Here is a 21,892-nt window from a genome sequence, read left to right on the forward strand (position 1 = left end):
TAGCCCAGCTTGGCAAAGATGCCGTGTAGTGTCAGATGGCACATAAAGCTACACCAAAGGGAAGCATTTCACTCGACTGCAGTGAACTCTGGCTAACTCCAATTCCAATTCAGATTCCAAAATGGGCACTTTTATACATGCTTATAGACAGTCACACACACACACACACACACACACACACACACACACACACACACACACACACACACACACACACACACACACACACACATTGTTTTGCATCGGACTAGTGCTGAAGTCAAAGCTCACACAAATAAACTATGCACTTCTGTTGCAGTCTTGCACATTATCCTACTTGCTGCCAGAGTACTGTACTAAACCAGCACTGTACTCTGAACTGTTCTGGCTGCTACCGGTGACTGCTATGTTCAGGGTAGCATATCACTGATGGCTATGCACAACTCGCTTTACATATGCCCAGTACTGTGTACTGGACTAAATTGCACTGTCTACTCATTTTGTATTTTGTATTTGTCCTGTCCTGTATTCATTATTGTTTATTTAATGTTTATTTAATGACATTTTTGCACTATATTGGACTGTTTGCACTTGTGTAGCATGTTGTCTGTTGCACTGTTGTTTTGTGTTGCACCATGGTCCTGGAGGAACTCGTTTTTGTTGTGTACTTGTATATAGCTGAAATGACAATAAAACCTCTTTGAACTTGAACATGAACTTTGAACTTGAGCTTGGGCCTCAGATGTCAGCAACCCAAATACTCCAGATGGGCATTTTTTAAAGTTTCTTTAGGAAGCCAGACTGGTTGTCAGTAGCTCAAGGCACAACTGTAAAATAATCCAGTCATTGTTATAAGGAGATAATCTTCCAAACACATGTATAAACTCTTTTTTAAGAGCATTTAGATGTGAATTACAATCAATGAAAATTGAATTGGGACAACAGAATGGGCTGGAATTTACAAGAGCTATTGAGTTCACAAGAGTGTAACATTGACTAAGACTGAAAAGCCTTTATTAATGTAATATAATATTTTTTTTACTATTTGCCAAGAGAGCAAATAGTAAAAAACTTTAAAAAATTAAAAATAGTAAAAAATAAAAAATAGTAAAAAACTTTAATAAAGATCTGCTGAGCCAAGACAAATCCCAAGATATAAACTTAATTATGTTGCAGTTGTGAATATGTAAAGTAAAATTAAATTAAAATGAAAATAAAAAAATTAAAATGATAAAATGAATCTATATATGACTATTTTGTTGTATATAGTTTCTACTTGGTCTGTCGACTGTAAGCAAATTCTAGAATAATGCTTCAAGCCAGCACTTTAGATGCAAGTTGACAACAATGTTCAACTTGACCGTGTTTTTATGCAGTGACGTCTTGAACCAGTCATGTGTTTTCATCATGCCCCAGTGATCAGAAACACCAAGGGGCTATTGTATTTCATCCCTTTTTCTTTGTTCTTCATTCATGGAAATTGTATTACCAAACATTCACCTGGCTGTGGTTAAAACTTAACTCTCAAAACTCTTCTACCTCTTTAAAGGTTAAAGACAAACAAATAATATTTTATTGTAATACCTTGACTCATTTGTTAGTGCAAACTCCAGCCAGTTTCAGCTGCATTTGTAAAACTATAATAATAAAGTGCTAGTCAACAAAATGATGTCAGATTATCAAGTGTTAATGCACTTTTTGCACTGCACATCATAGATATACACCATAAGTTATAATGGTAGGCCATAATCACATGGTGAATTATGTGCATTTTGATCTACATTTAAACTAGTAATAATAATAATAATAATAATAACTTCAATGTATATGGGACCTTTCACAAACCCAAAGACATTTTACATTATGAGGAAAACAACAAAAAAAACTAGGTAGATGAAGTGTGCAATAGATGAGGAACGTTTTGAGTAGAGCTTTAAAGGAAGAGAGGGCAGAGCAGGGCAGAGCAGTCACAAGAAACTGTGCGAGAGAGTTATAAAGCTTAGGATCAACAGCACTGAAAGACGTGCCACCAGATGATGAAAGACTTGTACATGGGACGATGTCCAGCAAAATGTCCAGTTCCAGAAGATCCGAGGGAGTGGGAGGAACAGTGAGCACAAATGAGGTCAGTGTGATGGGCCAAGACTATTAAGGCTTTGAAAATTAGCAGAGATTTATACTTTATATGCCAAGATACTGGTAACCAGTGAAGCTGATGGAGGTACTTGTAACCAGTGAAGCTGATGGAGGTACTTGTAACCAGTGAAGATGATGGAGGTACTTGTAACCAGTGAAGCTGATGGAGGTACTTGTAACCAGTGAAGCTGATGGAGGTACTTGTAACCAGTGAAGATGATGGAGGTACTTGTAACCAGTGAAGATGATGGAGGTACTTGTAACCAGTGAAGCTGATGGAGGTACTTGTAACCAGTGACGATGATGGAGGTACTTGTAACCAGTGAAGATGATGGAGGTACTTGTAACCAGTGAAGATGATGGAGGATGGGAGTGAAGTGTTCTGAGCACTTGGTAAAAGTGATTCTGGCTGCTGAGTTTTGAATGAACTGAATTCAAATCAATGCGGGAGAAAACTAAGGTGTTCTGGCATCAGTGTTGCTGAGCAGAGGGCGGAGGCTTGCAATATTCTGCAAATGATAAAATAAGAGATGAGGCTTGAATGTAAGTGAAAAATGAAAACTAAAGCCAAGGTTGTTAATGACTAGTACTGATTTAATAGGACCACCGTCAACATTAACAGTGAGACTGGAGAAGTAGGAAAGGTCCTGACCTGATTTAGCTACTCCAGTTCTTTATAACACATGCCTCATGCAACCTGCTCACTTGTCAGGACAGTTCTTGTACGTGTGGCCCCACTGGAAAAAATAACCTAAAACTCTTAAGCTTCCACTTCTGACACAAGAAGACAAGGAAGAAGTTCTGAAATGCATCCTCAATTACCAAAGCTCTTGAGATCTGGAACTGATGTCACACCCATGTGTGCTAAGTGAATACCAGACAATAAGGTGAAAGCTGAGACTGACTGTGGTGTGTACCAGGGCATTGCTGACTGTACTACTGAACACAAATAACAATTTTGTCACGGATTGCCCCTCCCTGGTTTCCCGGTCGCCCTGGCTACCCTGTCCTGTGCTTCTGTTTTGTTTTACTTCCTGGTTTTTGTTTCCATGTGCTTCCTTTTTTTTGGTTTTACCTTGGTTCCACTCTTCATTGACTGTTAGCCTGTCCATTTCTCCCTTCAGTTTTCTTGTTTTGCTTTTCTTTTTGTAATCATGCATTCTGGTTCTGTTTGTCTTGGTAATTTGACTCTGGACTGTCTTAATGACCCTGATTTTTGCTTTGCCCCTAATAAATCTTGTTCCTCTCAGTGCTTGTGTCCATCTCATTATCGCTCCATGTTACAGAATGACCAGCCCATAAGGGTAGCAGTGAGAGAATGAGGTTTGTGGCTGTTTCACTGGCACAAAATTCCTGCTATTTCTAAGAAGTCCAAGTTAGCTATGTCCCAACACCATCAAGCCAAAAACAGCAAAGCCACCGGTGCTGCAGGTAAAAGGGCATCTTTCTGAGATCAGCAAGGGAAGTTTCACTTTCAGTCTGCTTTTGCAAGGAGAGCCCAGATACAATGGGTCTACCCATCTTGATCAATGCTACAGGGAGGAGCAGCCTGCAGTGCAAAATGTAGAAACATGGAAGGAACATGCAGAAAACCTGTTTTATGGTACTCGGCTAGCTCTCAAGTGCCACTGTGAGCTTCCCATTCTGTCTCTGTCTCTGGTTTCATAGCAGTCCTGCTGGCCACCCAGCCTGTTCTTAGCACCGGCGTTGTAGATGCCAGCCAGCCTGTTCCTATCCCTGGTGCTGTGGATGCTGCATTAGTTCCTTTTCCTAATCCTCATGCCAGGCCTGTTGCTATGGCCTGCTTCTGGACCTGCTGCCATTGATCTCCTCTGCGACTCTGGACCTGCCTCCGCCAGCTGCCACCACCCCGTGTTTCCCATCTGTCCCGCACTCGTTGGTGCCTCCCCGCCTCCTGTGTCTCCTGTTTTGCGTGCCCTGTTTTTTTTGTCTTCCCCTGTTCCTGGCTTTAGTTTCTGTTGTGTATGTGCCTATTCCATATAGCTCCAGTTCCATATAGATTCCCTCTGTTAGCCTGTCCATTTATCCATTCAGTTTTTGTGCTTTGCTTTCCTTTTTGTAATCATGCATTCTGGTTTTGTTCTTCTCCTTCGACTTAATGTAATTTGACGTGGTCTTAATGACAGTGATTTTGGATTTGCCCCTAATAAAGCTCGCTCTTCTCAGCATTTGCATCCATTTCATTATCACTCCATGTTACAAATTTGCTCGCAGATTTACTGAGAGTTCTTGTGAAAAACACACGAGTCTCTATATGCATTATTTGCAGTGTTTACAGTTTACAAGTTCATACAAATTTAAAACACTGAAATGTAAGGAAGGGAGTTTAAAGGACCATCCTGGGCCCCCCACTCTAGACTGAAGTGCACAGGTGCGTGGGAAGATGTTTTAAATTGGGGGGGCTTGCATTTTCTCTATATGGGTGCTAGTGTGAAAGCCTAGATACAGGCTACAAAGACTGCATAAAGCCTACACTAACCAAATATATAAAACTATAAATGTAAGCCCAGTAGAACAACAAGCAATACCCAGTAAATATCTGAGTAACCATGCAGTATTGTAGCTACTTTGTAAAAAGCAACAACAATAAGGGTATATGAATGTTAATGTGTTTATTTCATTTTGCTGTTCAACCAAAAATGTTTTTAATGCGATAAGAAGTAGTTGGACATGTTTAATGCATTAGATGTAGTCTGACTGACTCTTGAAATTGTGCTGGATTATTCCATGGAAACGTTTAGCCTAAGCAATGGAATCTTTGGAAGCAGTATGTTCACAGCTATCAGTACTTTTAGTGAGCAAAAGCAGAAATGAAAATGACCAGAAACTGTAGCTTGTTTATTAAATGTAAAATGACTTTGTGAATGCTTGTCTGCATAGTTATGTGGATGGCAAACACAAAACTTCATTAAAGCTCTGCTATAGCTGCCAACTTCATTTATATGAGCAATGAAGTGGGGGGTGCTGCAGACCTGCCCCTCTCCCACACTAATGGATGTTTGTGCTATTGTGTTTACCATTTTTGGAAAGCAAAATGTTAAACTATGTAACATAGCAGAAAAAGCATTTGTCATTGCAATTTAATCAGCTTTTTTATTAAGAAATTATGTGATTTCTTTTACCATCACAAGGAATGAAAAGAATGAACAATGAATGATGCAAAATCACATTCAATATTATGAGCAAAAACAGCAACTATATATTCTTCCATTCTATCTAGACTTTTATCCATATAAACAATGGGTTGGCAATACACTTAGGGTCAGATTACAACTCACAATATGATGTGGTGTTAGATGGTTGAGTGGTGTATGATATGGCACAAAATACACACACACACACACACACACACACACACACACACACACACACACACACACACACACACACACACACACACACAGAGAGAGAGAGAGACAGAGAGAGAGAGGGAAAAACACATTCTCTCTCATTATACACACATCGATCAGCTTTCAGCCATCATCCACAATGCGTGGCATTATACTGTGCTCAACATAAAAGTACATAAAGCTTCTAAACTGTTTAAAATGTTAGAGTGGGATTATAGCACTGTTGATTCAACCTGTGTAACACTCATCACTAAAAATCAACAGTCTTTATATCTGGTACAGTTACCACTCACAGCAACAATAGCTTGCTAACAACTAAGGATCCATTCATATGGCAGAACAGAGCCTTCAAACAAATCTGCAGGTAAACTACAAGAAATCCAACTGTGACAAGTTGACAAGAAGGATCAGAGTGGATTTTTATGGTGGTGTTTAAGTGGGATTATATTATTATTTAAGTACTCTTGCCCTTAATTAATTATTAACTGTTAATGGATATAACAGTTATCTGTTACTGGATATAACATATCATTATCATTGAATATGTATTCTGAAAATTCAGGGGATCAGTTCTGGTTATGTGCTAAAGTTGCTAGCTAGCTTGTCTGCCTTTAACATTGCCTACAAACACACTCCAGTAACAATAAATTTGTACATTATACCAAAATATTTATCTGACCATAAAATTACCACAGAAATGGATGCTTTCCAGGTTTTAAAATTTTAATCATGGTATAGAGGAGAGATTTCGTCATACATACTGCTTTGTGCACAGTTCTTTACAGAACATGTTGAAAAAAATTGCACTTCAGAGGAAACATTCCAGGCATCATGTGTCAATTCTCTCAAGACAACTAATCAGAAGAAGGGGTGCAAATGTGAATTAGACGATGCTCTCAAAGTCAAAATGAATTGGTTAGAAAATCATATTAGCTGTGTGGGAACACAAAGTATGAAGCTAGCAATCTTGTACACAATTTAAAAAAAAATCAAGCTTGAAAAGAGGTGTCCATTTCTATGGTAATTTTATGATCAGATGAATATTTTGGTATAATGTATAAACATGTTGCATAGCAATTTGTTGCTGCTGATGTTCAAGCCAGGCAATAATTAGCAATGATTGAGAACATACCAAAACAGAGACTCTGAATTGCCAAAACAGACAACCAAATATATTCATGAGAGTAACAATAAATAATACTAGCTAAATAACTAAATACCTAATAATGGTGAAAGTAACAAATATAACCACTACTTGGCAAAACGTATCAAAGGCAGTTTTCTCACAGTTTACGTGTGTTTATTTCTGTGAAATCTGTCTGAACGTGAAAAATGTACACATTGTTGTAGCTACAATATTAAAATTGAAAATGTATCAAAGGCTGATTGATAAGAATAATCTTAACATTAATATAGCTAGCTAGCTACTGTTGAGAGCTCACATTTTTAAAATTAGGGTAAAATTTTAATATTGAACATAAAAACCTTTTGGCTAGAAGATCTCTCATTTTAATTTGTTTAACTGTATGAGGGGTTTTATGAGCTAATGCTAATGTGTATTACAGGTTCTTTGTTTTAATTAATATTTTCATAATCCTCAGACATGCATGTCTGTGAATAATTTTTAAAAAGGGTAAAGGCTATTTTTATTAGCTAAACATTTACTCCCAGTAGCCTGCCAGTTATGAGTCTATACAGTACAGTATAGTTATGCCATTGCCTAAAATGGCTTAGCCAACTTGTTATTTGGAATACTGGTTCACTTAAATTCAAATTCACTTTCAATTTATAAACCAGTGTGCTACCTTGATATAATTTTCTACAGACAACATTATATGTTAGAATTTAAAAGTTGTTGAATATCAGAAAAACATTTTACCTTCTGAAGTAGATAGTTAGGTGCAATGTCTGGAATGAACCTCTTCATTTTGTGTGCACTTTTGACAGTCAGAGATCTGTCAACTTGGCAACAATTCAAAATAGGCTAGACCATAGGAAATACTGTCATGGTAGGCCCATGGAGGGACACGCCCACTGCTGCACATAACCACACACAGCACACACAGCACCTGCCCCAGTACAAATCACCTGTTTACTGATCATACTCACCTGTTCCTTGTTTCCCATGTATTTACTTAAGCCCATAGGTGCTTGAAGTTGGCACTGCAGATTAGTGGACCTCTGAGCGACAAGCCACAGAGTTCCACTGCAGAGAGGTGAGTTTCCTGTGGTACATAATTTGGGAGGGCTCCGTATGCATGCAACCATGTAAGGTGGAGATGGTGACTGAATGGCTGACACCCCAGATGCACTGGGAACTACAGTGGTTCCTGAGGTTTGCCAACTTTTACTGGAGGTTCATCCGGGCCCTTAGTACCCTGGCCAGGCCTCTCATGGACCTGCTCCGTGGAAAAGTGAAGCGGCTAAAATGGAATTCCGATTCTGAAAAGGCGTTCGAGGACCTCAAAACTGCGTTTTCTAATGCTCCGGTACTGCAGCAACCTGATCGCACTAAGTCCATCATTGATGAGGTAGATGCTTCAGATATGAGAGTCAATGCAGTGCTCTCTCAATACACGGGGAAGGAGGGCAAACTAAGACCGGTAGCCAACTTCTCTCATAAACTGAGCCCTTCAGTATGCAATTACGGAGTCAGCAATTGGGAGCTCCGTGCCAGGAAGCTTGCATTCGAGGAGTGGAGGAAATGGCTGGAGGGAGCGTGGCACCCCTTCACGGTGATCAATGATCACGATCACAAAAACCTGGAGTACCTCCAGACAGCAAAAAAGTTTGAACTCCAGGCAGGAGTTCTCCCGGTTTGTATTCTGGATCACCTTCAGACCGAAAGGAGAAGAACATAAGGGCGGACGTGCTCATTAGGCATTACACCGCCGAGGTGCAATCCACTAATCAAGAGCCAGTGCTCATTCCCTGCTGCTTCTTGGTAGCTGTGTGATGGGAACGGGACCGCAGCATCGAGGCTAATCCCCATCCTCGCTGCCCACTGCATCGGCTCTACATCCCATCTAGACACATGGGCACAGACCTTGTTGGACACAGGAAATCCCAGGTCAACATGCACTCCCCAACTATTGAGTGGATGCTACTGGTGGCTAGCAATGCACAAGGACATAGTCAAATATGTTGCAGACTGTGCATGCAGCAAAACACCATGTACTCAGCCTGCAGGTAATACCCTTACCCCGTCCACAATGCCCCTGGTCTCACATGGCCATCGACTTTGTGACTGGCTTTCCTGTCTCCGAGGGAAACACCACCATCCTTGTTGCTGTGGATTGATTCTTGAAAATGGTCCAGTTTATTCCCCTGAAAGCACTACCCACTGCTCTGGAGACAGCTGATCTGCTCTTTCGCCATATCTTCAGACAGTTCGAGCTTCCCAAGGACACCGTGTCTGGCAGCGGGGTTCAGTTCTGTCACAGTAGGCCGGTCATCCAGCAGGAGGGACACACCCACTGCTGCACAGAAATATGCACAGCACCTGCCCTGGGTCCAATCACCCATTTACTGATCATACTCACAGGTTCCTGAAGACGGCGATGCACATTAGTGGACCTCTTAGCGACATGCCACTCATTATCACAGTGCTAAGCCTACACATTAAATCTCTTCTGTTTTCTTTATCACTGCATTGCAGCTTACTTGCATACTTTGAATAATTGAGAAAAAAGACTCCTTTGTTTCACCCTTGCCTCTCTGTCCCTCTGTGCCACCAGCCTCACAAATATATTTCTCCATTCCCCAAACAATCAGTGTTTTACACAGTTTCATTAAAGTTACAGGTTCTGAAAAAGTAAATAGCTTACATTAAATGTTAACTATTGTTGTATTAAATGTTACATTATTTCAAGGAAAACTGCAGGGCTTCAAGAACTTATTCTTACCATGTATACTAAATATACTTTGTAAAAAGAAAAAGGAAAAAAAAATCAACAAGTTAAATTTAGAACATTTAAAGTAGCAATGTGCAAACATTTTTAAAGGCCACGTAACATTTACAGAACATTGCATTCGAATGTTTTCGCCTAATGTTGAGAACTTTTCTATAACGTTACCCAAATTTGTGGGAACATTCCTTGGAAGTTGGGAGTAACCCTGAGATGGCAATTTCCAAATCTCCTGCAAGTTTCAACTCCTATCTAATGCATCAGATCCAGTTAATCAAGTTCTACTGGAGTGTCTGAGCACTAGTATAAAGTATTTTAAGATAGGAGATGAAGATAACCCATAACCAGTTTGTATTTTTTTCTTTCAATAATAATAGGTAATTAATCAATTAGCAATAGGTAATTAGACCTGTTCTGGGTCTGGTGGAGGAGAACAAATAGATCCATAATGCGTGATTAGATTCAGGTGGGTAAATAAAGATCTGAGAGGGGATGATTAGACATGAAAGTACAATTACTAATGACTGTAAATGGCTGCCTCACTGTAACATACATGTGCCTTCATGTAAATATCAACTATTGACCCTCTGAGTCCTAACACATCAATGGTGATGTGAAAAAGCATTTTGAAAAACTGCAATAATTAAATAAGATTACACAACAGCACAAAGATGAACATATTTCCACATTTCCATTTGAGTTAAATTATGAATGGTTGTCAGTAGAGGACGAAGGGGAGGAAAGAAGCCCGCTAAAAAGTTACTGGAGACTATCCATGGAGAGCAGGAAATGATGGAGCGGCATACTGTCTGATCAACTCAATGGAATCACACATGTCACCAAAGCAACTATCAACAGACTCTTATTTCACTGGTTGCACAATAAATGGAACCATACAGATAAACATGCATAACTCATAGCAGCCAGTCTGCAGTTAAATATGTAAAGCAGACCTGCACAATGTAGCAAGCTAGCATGTGGGAAAATGTTAATGTTTTTCTTGGCAACAGTTCAGTCCCAGTATAGCTGTGCTACTACTTATACTGCAGTTACATAAACAAACAAATTAAAACTTGTTATTATAATACTTTTAACATAAATTGCACTCATAGAACTGTTGAATAAAAGCAACATCGCACTCAAGGTTGTGCTGTTATACTGAAAATTAGCATGGCTGTGATTGAGTCGTAGGAATAAGTGCTGAAGATATTCAATATCTTCAGTCAATAAATAAATAAATGAGTAAATAAATATCAATAAACAGCACTAAATCTATAATACCATATAGAAAGGGAAAGAGCATATATCAAGCAGATGCTGTCTCAAAATCTCTCATTAACTTCTGAAGAGGAAGGGGCTTTATAGACCAGTCCTATACCAAGGTGTAACATGGTTTGACAAAAGCAGCAATCCATGAACGGCACACCGCATTTCTTGGAATTTTTAATGTTGAACCCATATGTGAGAACATAAGAGTTCTTCTCTTAACATTTGTAAGATCCTGTTCAAGGGTAATACCATAGAATTATCTGGATTTCAATATAAGTCCTAATACACAGTTTCATTATCAACCTGGTCTCAATACCTTATTTAACAAACTACATTCAAAACATTTAATAGTGCCACATATAGCAAAAAAACTTACAATCTTTACATTTAGTAAAGATTTACTGGCCATAGCCTCAAGCAAACATTTTCTGAATGTGTTCAATAGTCCTGCGCAGACATTATGAGCCATACTGGTCATTGCACCATACTAGTGTTTTTTTAAACTATGGTTTTGGTTTTTGTGATGAATTACTAGTTTTAGCAACAAACACAGTTTATCTGTGTCAGATTCCATGCTGAGAGAAGTACCTGTCTGAAAAAAGGATGGCAACCAGTGTGGTGATGGGGAGTCTGACATTTTCGCTGACACTCACTGTGAAGCAACAGTGCAGAACCAAGTCCAGTCCTATGAGCTTCAGAAACATTTGTAAGAAGGTCAGCTTAAATTGTCGTTTCTTTTTTTGGTCAGTTCATGTTGCACTATTTAGCAGAATTTTGTTGAAAAGAGCAGGTAGCACTTTCTGACAAGTTTAATAGGTGGAGTACTGACTAAGGACTGACTAATAGCTGTGGTTTGCAGTAAAAGATCAACATGCAAGGACAAAGACCTGATTAGTAGTCCACACCCATTCTCAATGTGTAACACCTTGCTGTTTCAAGAAGTAAACAGAAGCAAGTAACTGAAATTTGGTCTCGAGGGCTTTGCAATAGTCTCTCTATTCCATTTTCTGTGTTGATGTATTAGATACTGTGACTCATGAACAATAGACAGGGTGGGGTTTTTTTTTTTTTTAGAATAACTTGAATACTCACTGCCTGAAACATGGATCTCATCAAGCCAGAGTGAATAATTACAATCTCAACACAGAGTAAATAATCACCTCAAATAGGGATGCATCAGTTTACCAGTTTACACTTATACAGCGATAAACAAAACAACATTTTATAATGTTTTGACAAGTAATTTTGATTTCCCCATATTATCCATTTTCTGTTTGGTCCAGTATATGGACAATATTCCACCTCATGACAGTGAATCAACAGACCCTCTACTGTCCCTCTGCCAAACAAAGGCCAGTGGGGCCAAAGATGAGATATTATTGGAAATCACACAACCACAAACGTTATGTCTCCTGTCACTGTCGTTCTGTGGGAGGAGGTGGTTGTCCCTGCCACCTTTGGTATCTATCGGTGGTCAGCATAGATTAAGCCAGTGACTTGAGCTCACAGAAGCAGACATGTGACATACATGAGGAAGAAACAGGAATGCCAAAACTGAGGGCGGGAACTGCTGTGTGAGCTTGTGCTGGGGGTCTAGATCTGTCACTGGGAGTCACCATGTGAACTGGAGCATAGTTGCTCTGATGCATGAGCATAGATGGATGGACATAGATGAATGGGCACAGACATAGACATAGATAAACAGATGGACATAGACAGACAGACAGACAGACAGACAGACAGATAGATCGACAGATAGATGGATAGATACAGCCAGTCAGCCAACCAGCCAGATACAGACTGGTAGATAGACAAATACATTTATAGAATTTGACCCCCACTTGTAGCCCCAAACCATATATATCCTGAATAGCTGGACATCAACTCACCCCTCCCCACAGTTCTGTATTGCTACTATGGCAACCACGGTCACAAGACACCCAGGAGATCAATCATCTGCAGACCTAAGCCATGGTGAATTCACAAAGGTACTGGCTTGTTCTCGTCAACACAACAGCAGGTGAGAAAAATCGATCACTTTCACCTGCATTTAACTAATCACTGAGACATGCAGGTATGCCATTAGACAGCCCACATAAACATTTAGGTCACTGGAAACTACTGAACCATTAAACACACATACATACACCCACCCACCCACACACCCACCCACCCACCCACACACACCCACACACACACACACACACACATGCATACAAGATAAAGACAGATTGTCAATGGTAAATTAGATCAGAAGTGCATAGCATTTTAAAAATGTATTTTCTTTGCAAACACCCCAAAATGTTGCAAAATGACCAGAGACTTATACATTCCCACAGCATAAGGGCTACACTTCCCCAGACAATATGTTATGATCTACATCACATGAACAGTGTCAAGAAGGCACATTCAAAAGGCACATGCAGTTTTCACGTAGGTGCATCCATCTACACTCCGCCAATAAAAGCTCTTGGTAGAATAATGAAGTGTAGTAGGTAATAAATTAGCATATTCCCAGCCAATCATACTTTTGCTCTCAAAAATTCCCACATGTAAGTGTTAAGTGCAATGGCTGAACATGAAAACATATCACTTCAATTCCTACCCAGAACATATCATGGCAGAAAGAAACTGAGGTGTATATTCATGAGATGAAAACGCATCATGAGCAAAGATTTAAAATCGCTACTAGGTTGGTATGTTATACCAGTCGCCACCCTCGCCTGCACACACTGATCACCAATCTGCACCTACCAATCACACTCCCCAGTCACCCACTTATTACATTATTTTGTGCACCTGTTTCTGCTTTTCTTGTCCCTGTTTATTTCTGCAGATCCCCATCATCAACACTTTGCATTAGCTTCTGTAGTAGACTGTGCCATGCCATTCTGAGCTTGTCTTGTAAGTCTACATTCTGTACCTAGCTTCCAGGCTTGCTTAGTTGCACGATAGGTTCATTGTGCTACTTAAAGACTTTGTTTTTCCAGCTTGCTTTGTGAGCCTGCTTTCTGTTTTCTTTTTAAATAAGCCTTTGCTTGCTGCTCCACTCATGCCTGGCTACAACTTCCGTGCCATGTCATACTATTACTTATGTTATGTTATGAGCCACCATGACTGCTGGGCATCTTCCTGGTATGTGCCTAATGGCTGGCAGAATCATCAAATTATCCAATTACTCTGGTGGCTGTTAGACACAGCCCTTACAGTTTTTATCTTACATTTTCACACAATACCAACACCTTGCCTTACAGGTGTTGACCTCGTTTACTGTGACCTCCTGTTTTGTTGTGCCAACCCTTCCAGCCCATGAGGTGTGCAGGGCATAAGATGACTAAAACACACCTTGGAGGATATTAAAAATACCAATATATTGCATTTTAAAATATATGATGCATATTAAAAATACCACTATGTTGCAGTAACAATCGGTGTGAAATAGGGCCCATAGAATTTGTCAAAACATGAGTGGACATATAATAGTCCCACCATTTTAGATGACACCCTCAAAAATAATACTTGAAGTGTGCACAAATGAACTGACACATACCTAGTCTATAGTAGAAATGTACACAATGTATGTAATTATGACCACATAACTTGAGAACTGAACAGACACACGTCAGTGTCTTTAACCTCACAGTAGAGGCCTGACTACAAATACAGGTGCTAAAAAGAAAAAAATATCAATAAACCTTACAATAAACACAGGTTTTGTTTAAATAGCTAATATAGTATAGACTACTTGATCCTTAAGGAAACAATTGCGCAGACAAATGAACATGCAAGTTTCTGCCCATATTTCTAATGCAATGGTTGCCTTCTCTGTGTTCCAGGTCCTCAACCGCAAATAAATCCTTTCTTCTCCCTTCATTCAGGGACTGCAGTGTGCAACTCTGCACAACATTTTCCTTCTTCTTCACACCAAATCCAATCCTTCTTATAGATTTTGCATGGTGAACAGGTGCAGCGATCACATAGCCCAACTGAAATCATCAAACTGTGCTGGACAGTCTTCCCCTCAGGACTGTAGTTAGACCCCCGTAACATAAAAGCAACATTTTAATTTAAAGGCATGTAAAGTAGTCTTCCTCATTCATTGTATACATCCAATTTGCACGATAACCCATGAAAAACATTACCAGTGAACCTTGAAAAACTGTAACACAATACAATGTTGTTAAAAGTGAAAAGTAAACCATGCAGGTAAAACAGAGTAATGAACAGAAAGTGGTAATGTAGCGAAACTGTATAAAACATTTGTGTCACTGAGAATTACCCCTTTCCTTTTTTGCTTTGTGAAATGATGCTAGAACTGGTACGTGGCACAGCTACAAGTGTATAATATTTTTTAAACAAATTGCTTTTTATAGTCCATCAAAAGTTTGTTATACTAATCTAAGTGTTAAACTGCATGAGAAATTTAATTTCACACTACTAGAAAATGAGCCTTACATGTAGTCGTAAGATGGGAAATCAGAATTTGTGACTGTAGTAATGTGATTTAAAATGCAAAACCTTGTACACTCCTGGCCTGTGCTGAGTTTCACAAAAACATTGGAAAACAAAGATCATTTTAAATGGTAGAGTGAGTATTACACTGAGCACACACTCTCTCATTATAGATGATCTTAATACTACAATGATTTTAGGAAATGGGGACCTGATCCATAACCAGGATTCCTACATCACATAGTAGTTCCTTCTGTCTGCCAAGAGAGTTTAGTTTGACATATCAGGCAAGATGGCTTATTTATCACACAAATGGACATGACAGCTAGCCGAGAATGACCTGGCCCAGACTGGGATTGTGTGCCTGTGTATGTCATTTTTATATTCACAAAAAAAGTAATGCCAAAAGTGGCCTATCACAGTAGCCTAAAATGGTTAATAAAACAGTTTCATGATTAGATAAGTGATAGATCAGTTCATTTCCAGTGAAATTCAGGTTTACATATGGGAATGTAACATTTCGTAAAACATTTCTGGGCCTCTGTTCTTAAGAACAATGATTCTAGCAATGAAGCAAAAATGGCACAAAAGGTTATCTGTGATTTAAGATGGCTGCTTTTGTTGATAACTGTCCAAAATGATGCTTCTGATTCCAGCTTTGTTTTTTTTTATAAATTAAATGAAAACATTTATGTGAGCAGAATATTTTTAAAATTATTTATATACATACGTAGGAGCTTGACATTTTGCATAATATATTGTATATAATGTATAGACCATACTCTGTGTGCGTGTATGTTTGTGTGGTTGTACATTGCATAGTATTCGTACATACTGCTGACGTCGTTACAACTTCAGGATGCTTAGGTACAATTCGCGATACGTAGGTGATCGTTCCCCGCTCTTCGGCAGCGACCATTATTTAAAAGCGGGTGGGATAGCGCATGGAAGGACTTCCACATGTAAAGGCAGACAGATGAACTCTACTAACTATCAAGGCTGATTCCAGGCTGATACGAATGATCATGAAAAAGAAACTGTGTTCCACGCTGTTCTCGACACAATGGACTGTGACGTCTATGAAATAAAAACGCATCATCCAACAGGCCCTCTGGTGGCTATTCTGAGCGCCGTTAAGCACTTGCGCTTTGCGGGGTAGGGGCACAACATGATCTCTCTAGGGCCATGCAAGCAAGTGCAACAAGTGCAATAAGCCCCCTTTATCTCACTCTCAAACTAGACGCAAGCGCATCTAATCTGTTGCACCTATCTACAAAGCGCATGCATCTCCGTAGTTCATAACTGGTTCATAGTTTAGTTTTATTTCAATTTTCAAGTTTAAAGCCATTTAATACTTATCAGAAAAATACTAAAATTGTCAATCAATACAACTTTCAAAACAATACAACTATACAACTTTCAAAACAAAAAATAATAATTCAATAAATACACAAAACTTCAAGGAACGTTCAACTGCATCAATTGAACATTTAGATTTCTAAAAGTCTCAATTTTTTCCATTATCTTCCATTTTCCGAGGACAGAGACCACCTCTAAAGTTATTTTTTAAATGTCTTAATTATGATATTTCGTGGCATTAGAATTGGCACTGACGCCGCGGTCTCTGTACACTATACGTAATTCACGCGCTCTAATGACAGGACATCTCTAGTTGCCATTCCTGATCCGTTCGTGACAGCCTTGATTAAAATGATATGAAAACTATCCGTATTTTAACAGATAACTTTGAGATCTGTATACATTGTCCAATAGGTTAAGGTCCTTATTTGTTTAATTCCTTCAGTCTAACATTAGAGACAAAAACATCTGACTTCGAACAAAAGTACAAATCTGTGAAACGTAAATCGATTTAATCTAATAAAAAAGCGAATTACAATGACCTCAACAAAACACCAAACAAAATGACAAATTTCAAATTACATACAAAATTACCCAACAATCACGCTAGAAATGTAACCCTTTTAATGCGCTACAGTAGTCTATATTTAGAAGTTCTCCTAATCCAGTTTACCTCCAGTTCATCAAAATTCCACTGAAAACTCCAGTTTTTGGAAAGTGACACTTACCTGTCAGAATCTGTCAGGACTGCTCTGATGGGTACTCACAAATTTCATATACCGCTCATAAGACTTCCTTGTTTAACACACGAACATTCTTGATGATACAACACGAAACGAAATGTGAGCCTTTACCTCTTGTAAAATCTCCCGAAAAGACGCAGAATTCACTGCGGACAGCTGAGTCTAGTAGTGTAAAAGCTACACATATTGTCTGTTTTTCCACCGTTTGATGTTATGGGTGAAAGGAACAACTCGCACGACAGCAAGAGTCCAATGTAACGCCTCAATGACGCGGGCGACTTTGCCTCTACCAGTAGCCAGCATCTGTGAATCCGTGGCTGTATGCCGGCGGAAGTGAAGCGCTGCGCTCCACCTAACACGTCATCTTGTGTTAAAGCATTGTGGACAACAAGGACGCGCGCACAGTCCACTCTGTATGTAGGCTATATGTTGCCCGGCGGACCCCAAATTTGCACTCAGATCGCGTAAAGCTGTTAAACCCCACAGCTGCGTAATTGCGATGGCACTGATCCGATTTGTGGCAGTTTTACATTGCTTTGGTATTTGTGCATTTTTTTTTTTATGAGCTTATTGTATAAATATACACTAATCAAACATAACCCTATTTAAAATAAGGATTAGTTGGTTTAGGCCCCAAATCAATGTAAAATACCTCAAGTGAGCGAATTGCCATAAAACAAGATGCGATCTATCGTGGAAAAACGAATAATTAAGAATCTTAAACTGATTTTGAATGGTTTTATCCTATTAATGTTTTAACAATAATAACAATTAATAAATAAGACTTCAATGTAAAGTTATTAATAATGTTACCTGAATATGCTAAGAGGTAACAATGAAAAATTAAACAGGTTTAACACTTCTGTTTAAACAGACAGGGTTCTTAACTAGAATATGCTGTTTGAATGCCTCTGTATTTAAAAACTTTTTTTTACACGTGTAATCTTTTCTTCTCCTTGTTCACTCACTGAGTCCGCTAATGTAGTAGTGATCTCCCATACTGCACAACCTCATCCCCGACATGGATGCATTCCAAGAGAGTTTGCAGGACAATTGCTTTGGGAACCTTAGCCATGAACAATACTCATCACAACAGTAATGAATGTCATACCATAAAATAATATCTATTCAATAATTAAAATATTTGTTGGTGGGCAAATCCTAGGATCTGTCCAACTTCAAGCAGGCATACCAACATTGATGGGACTACAGAGTTTAATTACTAATTACCCACAGGTATAGAATGTATACCTTTCTACATTATTACTCCATTTACACAGCCACTCAGTTGTCCCTAGCGTCTCTGTCTCGTGTCATGGTTTAACTTTCTCCGTTCCTGTTCCGGTCGCCGTTTTGGTTTTCGCTCTCATTTGCATCACCTGTTCATTGTCAGTCTTAACTGCCCTGCGTTTTCTGTCCTAGTTTGCTAGTCATTGCTAATCCATGCCTCTGTGTTTGCTTTAGGTAGCTGTTTTCAGGCTGTCTGCATTTTTTTGTACGTAGACAGTGTTCTGGCCTTTTCTGTGTCCGTTTATCCTTTTGCTTTGTTACTACGTGTTCCCCTACTCTCCGAGTTGGCTCTATGACGCTGGATTTGCCCCTAATAAATCTCGCTCTTCTCATCGTACGCATCCGCTTCGTGATCGCTCCATGTTACATCAGTGCTTACTGATGTCTTTATTTATGAGACATTATATTTAATATATTGACTCTTACTCTGACTGAAAATGATGATGATTAATATTAAACAATGCAATAACTAGTTAGCCTTAGCTTGCAGTGTCACGGGTGAAGAACGTGCAGACAATGGAAGGAAGCAAACAAAAATCTTCACTTGAAGCGGTTACTGAAAATGAACGCAAGACAAAAACCTAAAACGCAGCGTAACTTCAGTGACTGACAACGGGTATAAAAACTAAACTTAAATAAGTTGAAACATAGTGACACGATAACCCCCAGGTGGTGTGGCTACTGATAGATAATGCACACCACCTGTGGGAAGTGTGGAATAACACAAACAGAAGCAAGTGACAGGCAACAGAAGACAAACGTAAATAAAAGTCCACGTGCTCAACCGCCGCTGAATTATAGTGGCTTTCGGCAGGGGGAGACCCCCGTCACACGTAGTACTGTACATGCACTCTTTAATTTTGAGGTTAATTATTTATTTTACAGTATACACTCCGAGTAAATGTTTAGCCCTATCATTTTACCTTATGTGAGAAACTTTTTGTCAATTTTAAATCTTTTAAACAAACAAAGGATGCTTTGATTATCTAAATCCTTTGTTCAGTCACTCATGATGATTTAATTTAATGATTAAGTTATCATTTATAGGAATATTTTGGGCGGCACATAACTGTCTAAAACTAACTTTCCTTGTAACTTTGAGAGTGAATGGACAGAGTAATGGGGTATTCAAGTCAGATGACATTCAACTCAGAACTGAGAGGCCCCAGGAATGATCTTTTTTCAGCTTAGTAAATACTTGAATTTCTGTCAATTATTCTTCTATATCGACAATTATTCTTCTATATCGTGTGATTTATTCATACCAAATGACTAGTCAAGCAATGTCACTGTCACAGAAAAATTTCCACTGTCAGAATAAAATCATGATAATTTTGCTAGAGCTGTGGTGCGTTCTGGGCATCTCAGTCATTTGGCGTAAGGTGTTCAGAGTAGCTGTCTTAAGTTTGTCTTTATCTTGTCTTGACGTTCTCTTAAACTCAACCATCTTTTAAAATTATCATGAGTTTTTAGTCTTCCTGATAGTAACATGGACATTGCCAGCAACCAATATATGACTTCTCTTCAGTACCAGACTGCAAGCAGTAAAACAGGTAAAGGAAGATCTGTGGCAGCTAGATGAGACAAGAGACATGGAGAAGACTCTGGGGATGCCTTGGCCTTAATTGTTTTTGCAGAATAAACCACTGCACACATGAGGTCAGCTGTGAACAAAAGCTGCTTCTGTTACTGCTCTGTCGTTCTTCACTTTATCTTCTTGTAAATTTCCAACAGGAGCATGAAGGCATGTGTCATCAGGGATTGGTAGCAACATCAAAGACTGGTGACAGTAGGTACCTGGTCTTTGTGTCTAATGTGCGTCTTTCACCGAAATGTCAGTTGACTTTACTGTTTTAGTTTATCAGTGCATGTTCAGTTATCTACTTGTCAACGTTACTTTCGTTATTAAAGAATGTTAAACGTAAATGCTCTGTAGACCTAGGTGACTGAACGTGCATAAAGGTTTATCAGATGTGGTTAATATTACCTTTAACCAATAATATTACCAGTAGTATAGGTCTAATCCTTAGTTATAATGTTTATAAACAGTAACGCCGTGTGTGTCGTTTCAATATCGAGTAAGTAGTGGCCTTTCTAATGTTTCGTATGTAAGAGCATAGGTGAAAATTTCCACTTTCTTCCCGTTACGGGTAGTCTGTCTTGTGTATTTTAGTTCCATGCCATAGTTTTGTTTTCTCCGCTCCTCGTTTGATTTTCCACACCTGTCCCTCGTTTCTAGTCTTGTTAAGCTCATATATTTAAACCATGTCTTGAGGCCTGTGTTTTTTTTTTTTGGTTCTTCTTTGTTTCTTTGAATGCGTGTGTTAGGTTTATTGTGCTTGATGCGTTTATGTGTTAGCTTTATTGTTTATTTGATTGTTGGTTTGTACTCCGCGTATCCTAGCCTTCGTGTTTCTTAGCCCGAGTTTTCCCTAGCGTCTTTTGTTAGAGCCTGATTCCCCTGTTTGCCATCGTGTGTTTGTTTTGCTCATGTATTCACATACTCTCCGTGTTGGCCCTATGACCCTGGACTACTCTGACTACGACTCGGGATTTGCCCATAATCTCGCTCTTCTCGCCGCCGCTCATCCTTACAGATTAAATGATCTTGTAAAGCAGATTCTCTGTATGCGTATACTGTAAGTGCATAATACGGTTAACGAGGGAAATGACTGATGGAATGTATATTCGGTTTCTATTCCGGACCACACACACAAAACGGATATACATATATTCACCCTTAAACCTAGAAATACAAAACAACCCAGATCAATGCATGTACCTGTACCTATACATGTGCACCCAATGCATGCACTCGCACGTGTACACAGACACAGCACTCAAATCTGTGTACAACTGTGAACATCAGCCTGAGACAATATTATGGAAATGTTGTTCCTAAATCCCAAGTGAGCTAGTTTTAAAGTTGATCATTAAAATATAAAATAAAGATGCAGACTTCAGAATTAGTAGAAGAGAATAGCTGGTGCTGTCCTTTATTGCATTTAATACTAGCAAGGATTACTGAGGCACCCTCCAGAGAATGTCTAACAATCTGACAAAAAACAATTTTTTTATACATTTGTCAGAAGTGATTATGCATTCATCCCACCTTATTTTACATATTTGTGTTTGCATTTGCACCATTACATCCAAACCATACATTAGTCAATGTATGCAAACTCATATTCAATACCCATACCAGTTGGAACCTGTTACCACCACATTCCAAGAGAAGACTTCTCTTGACCTTATCCTAAAGAAGATTGTTTTTCTATACGTTCCTGAGCCCGGTGGAGAGGTCATATCTTACTTTGAGGTCCACTAAAGCCTACCCAGGATCTTTTCCAGAGCCTCTACAGAGGTCTCTGCCCTGTATGCAAAT

At 39.1% G+C, this 21,892-nt stretch overlaps 1 protein-coding gene across 2 annotated transcripts in view; it reads right to left on the reverse strand.

The window, feature by feature from the left end:
• The window catches only part of crfa4 (cytokine receptor family, class I receptor 4), a 30,611-nt gene extending 13,091 nt beyond the window's left edge, over positions 1-17,520 (reverse strand). Inside the window, exon 1 of one of the 2 annotated variants that reach the window (XM_081701641.1) lies at positions 17,329-17,520. The gene's annotated coding sequence lies outside the window, so the exon portion shown is untranslated. Of the gene's footprint in view, positions 1-17,202 lie in introns of both variants that reach the window. The other variant, XM_081701640.1, reaches the window with a different exon arrangement.
• Between the last annotated feature and the right edge of the window lie 4,372 nt (positions 17,521-21,892).

The sequence above is a fragment of the Electrophorus electricus genome, chromosome 18, assembly GCF_041902795.1.
Source record: "Electrophorus electricus isolate QZ-2024a chromosome 18, ASM4190279v1, whole genome shotgun sequence".
NCBI classification, from domain to species: Eukaryota; Metazoa; Chordata; class Actinopteri; order Gymnotiformes; family Gymnotidae; genus Electrophorus; species Electrophorus electricus.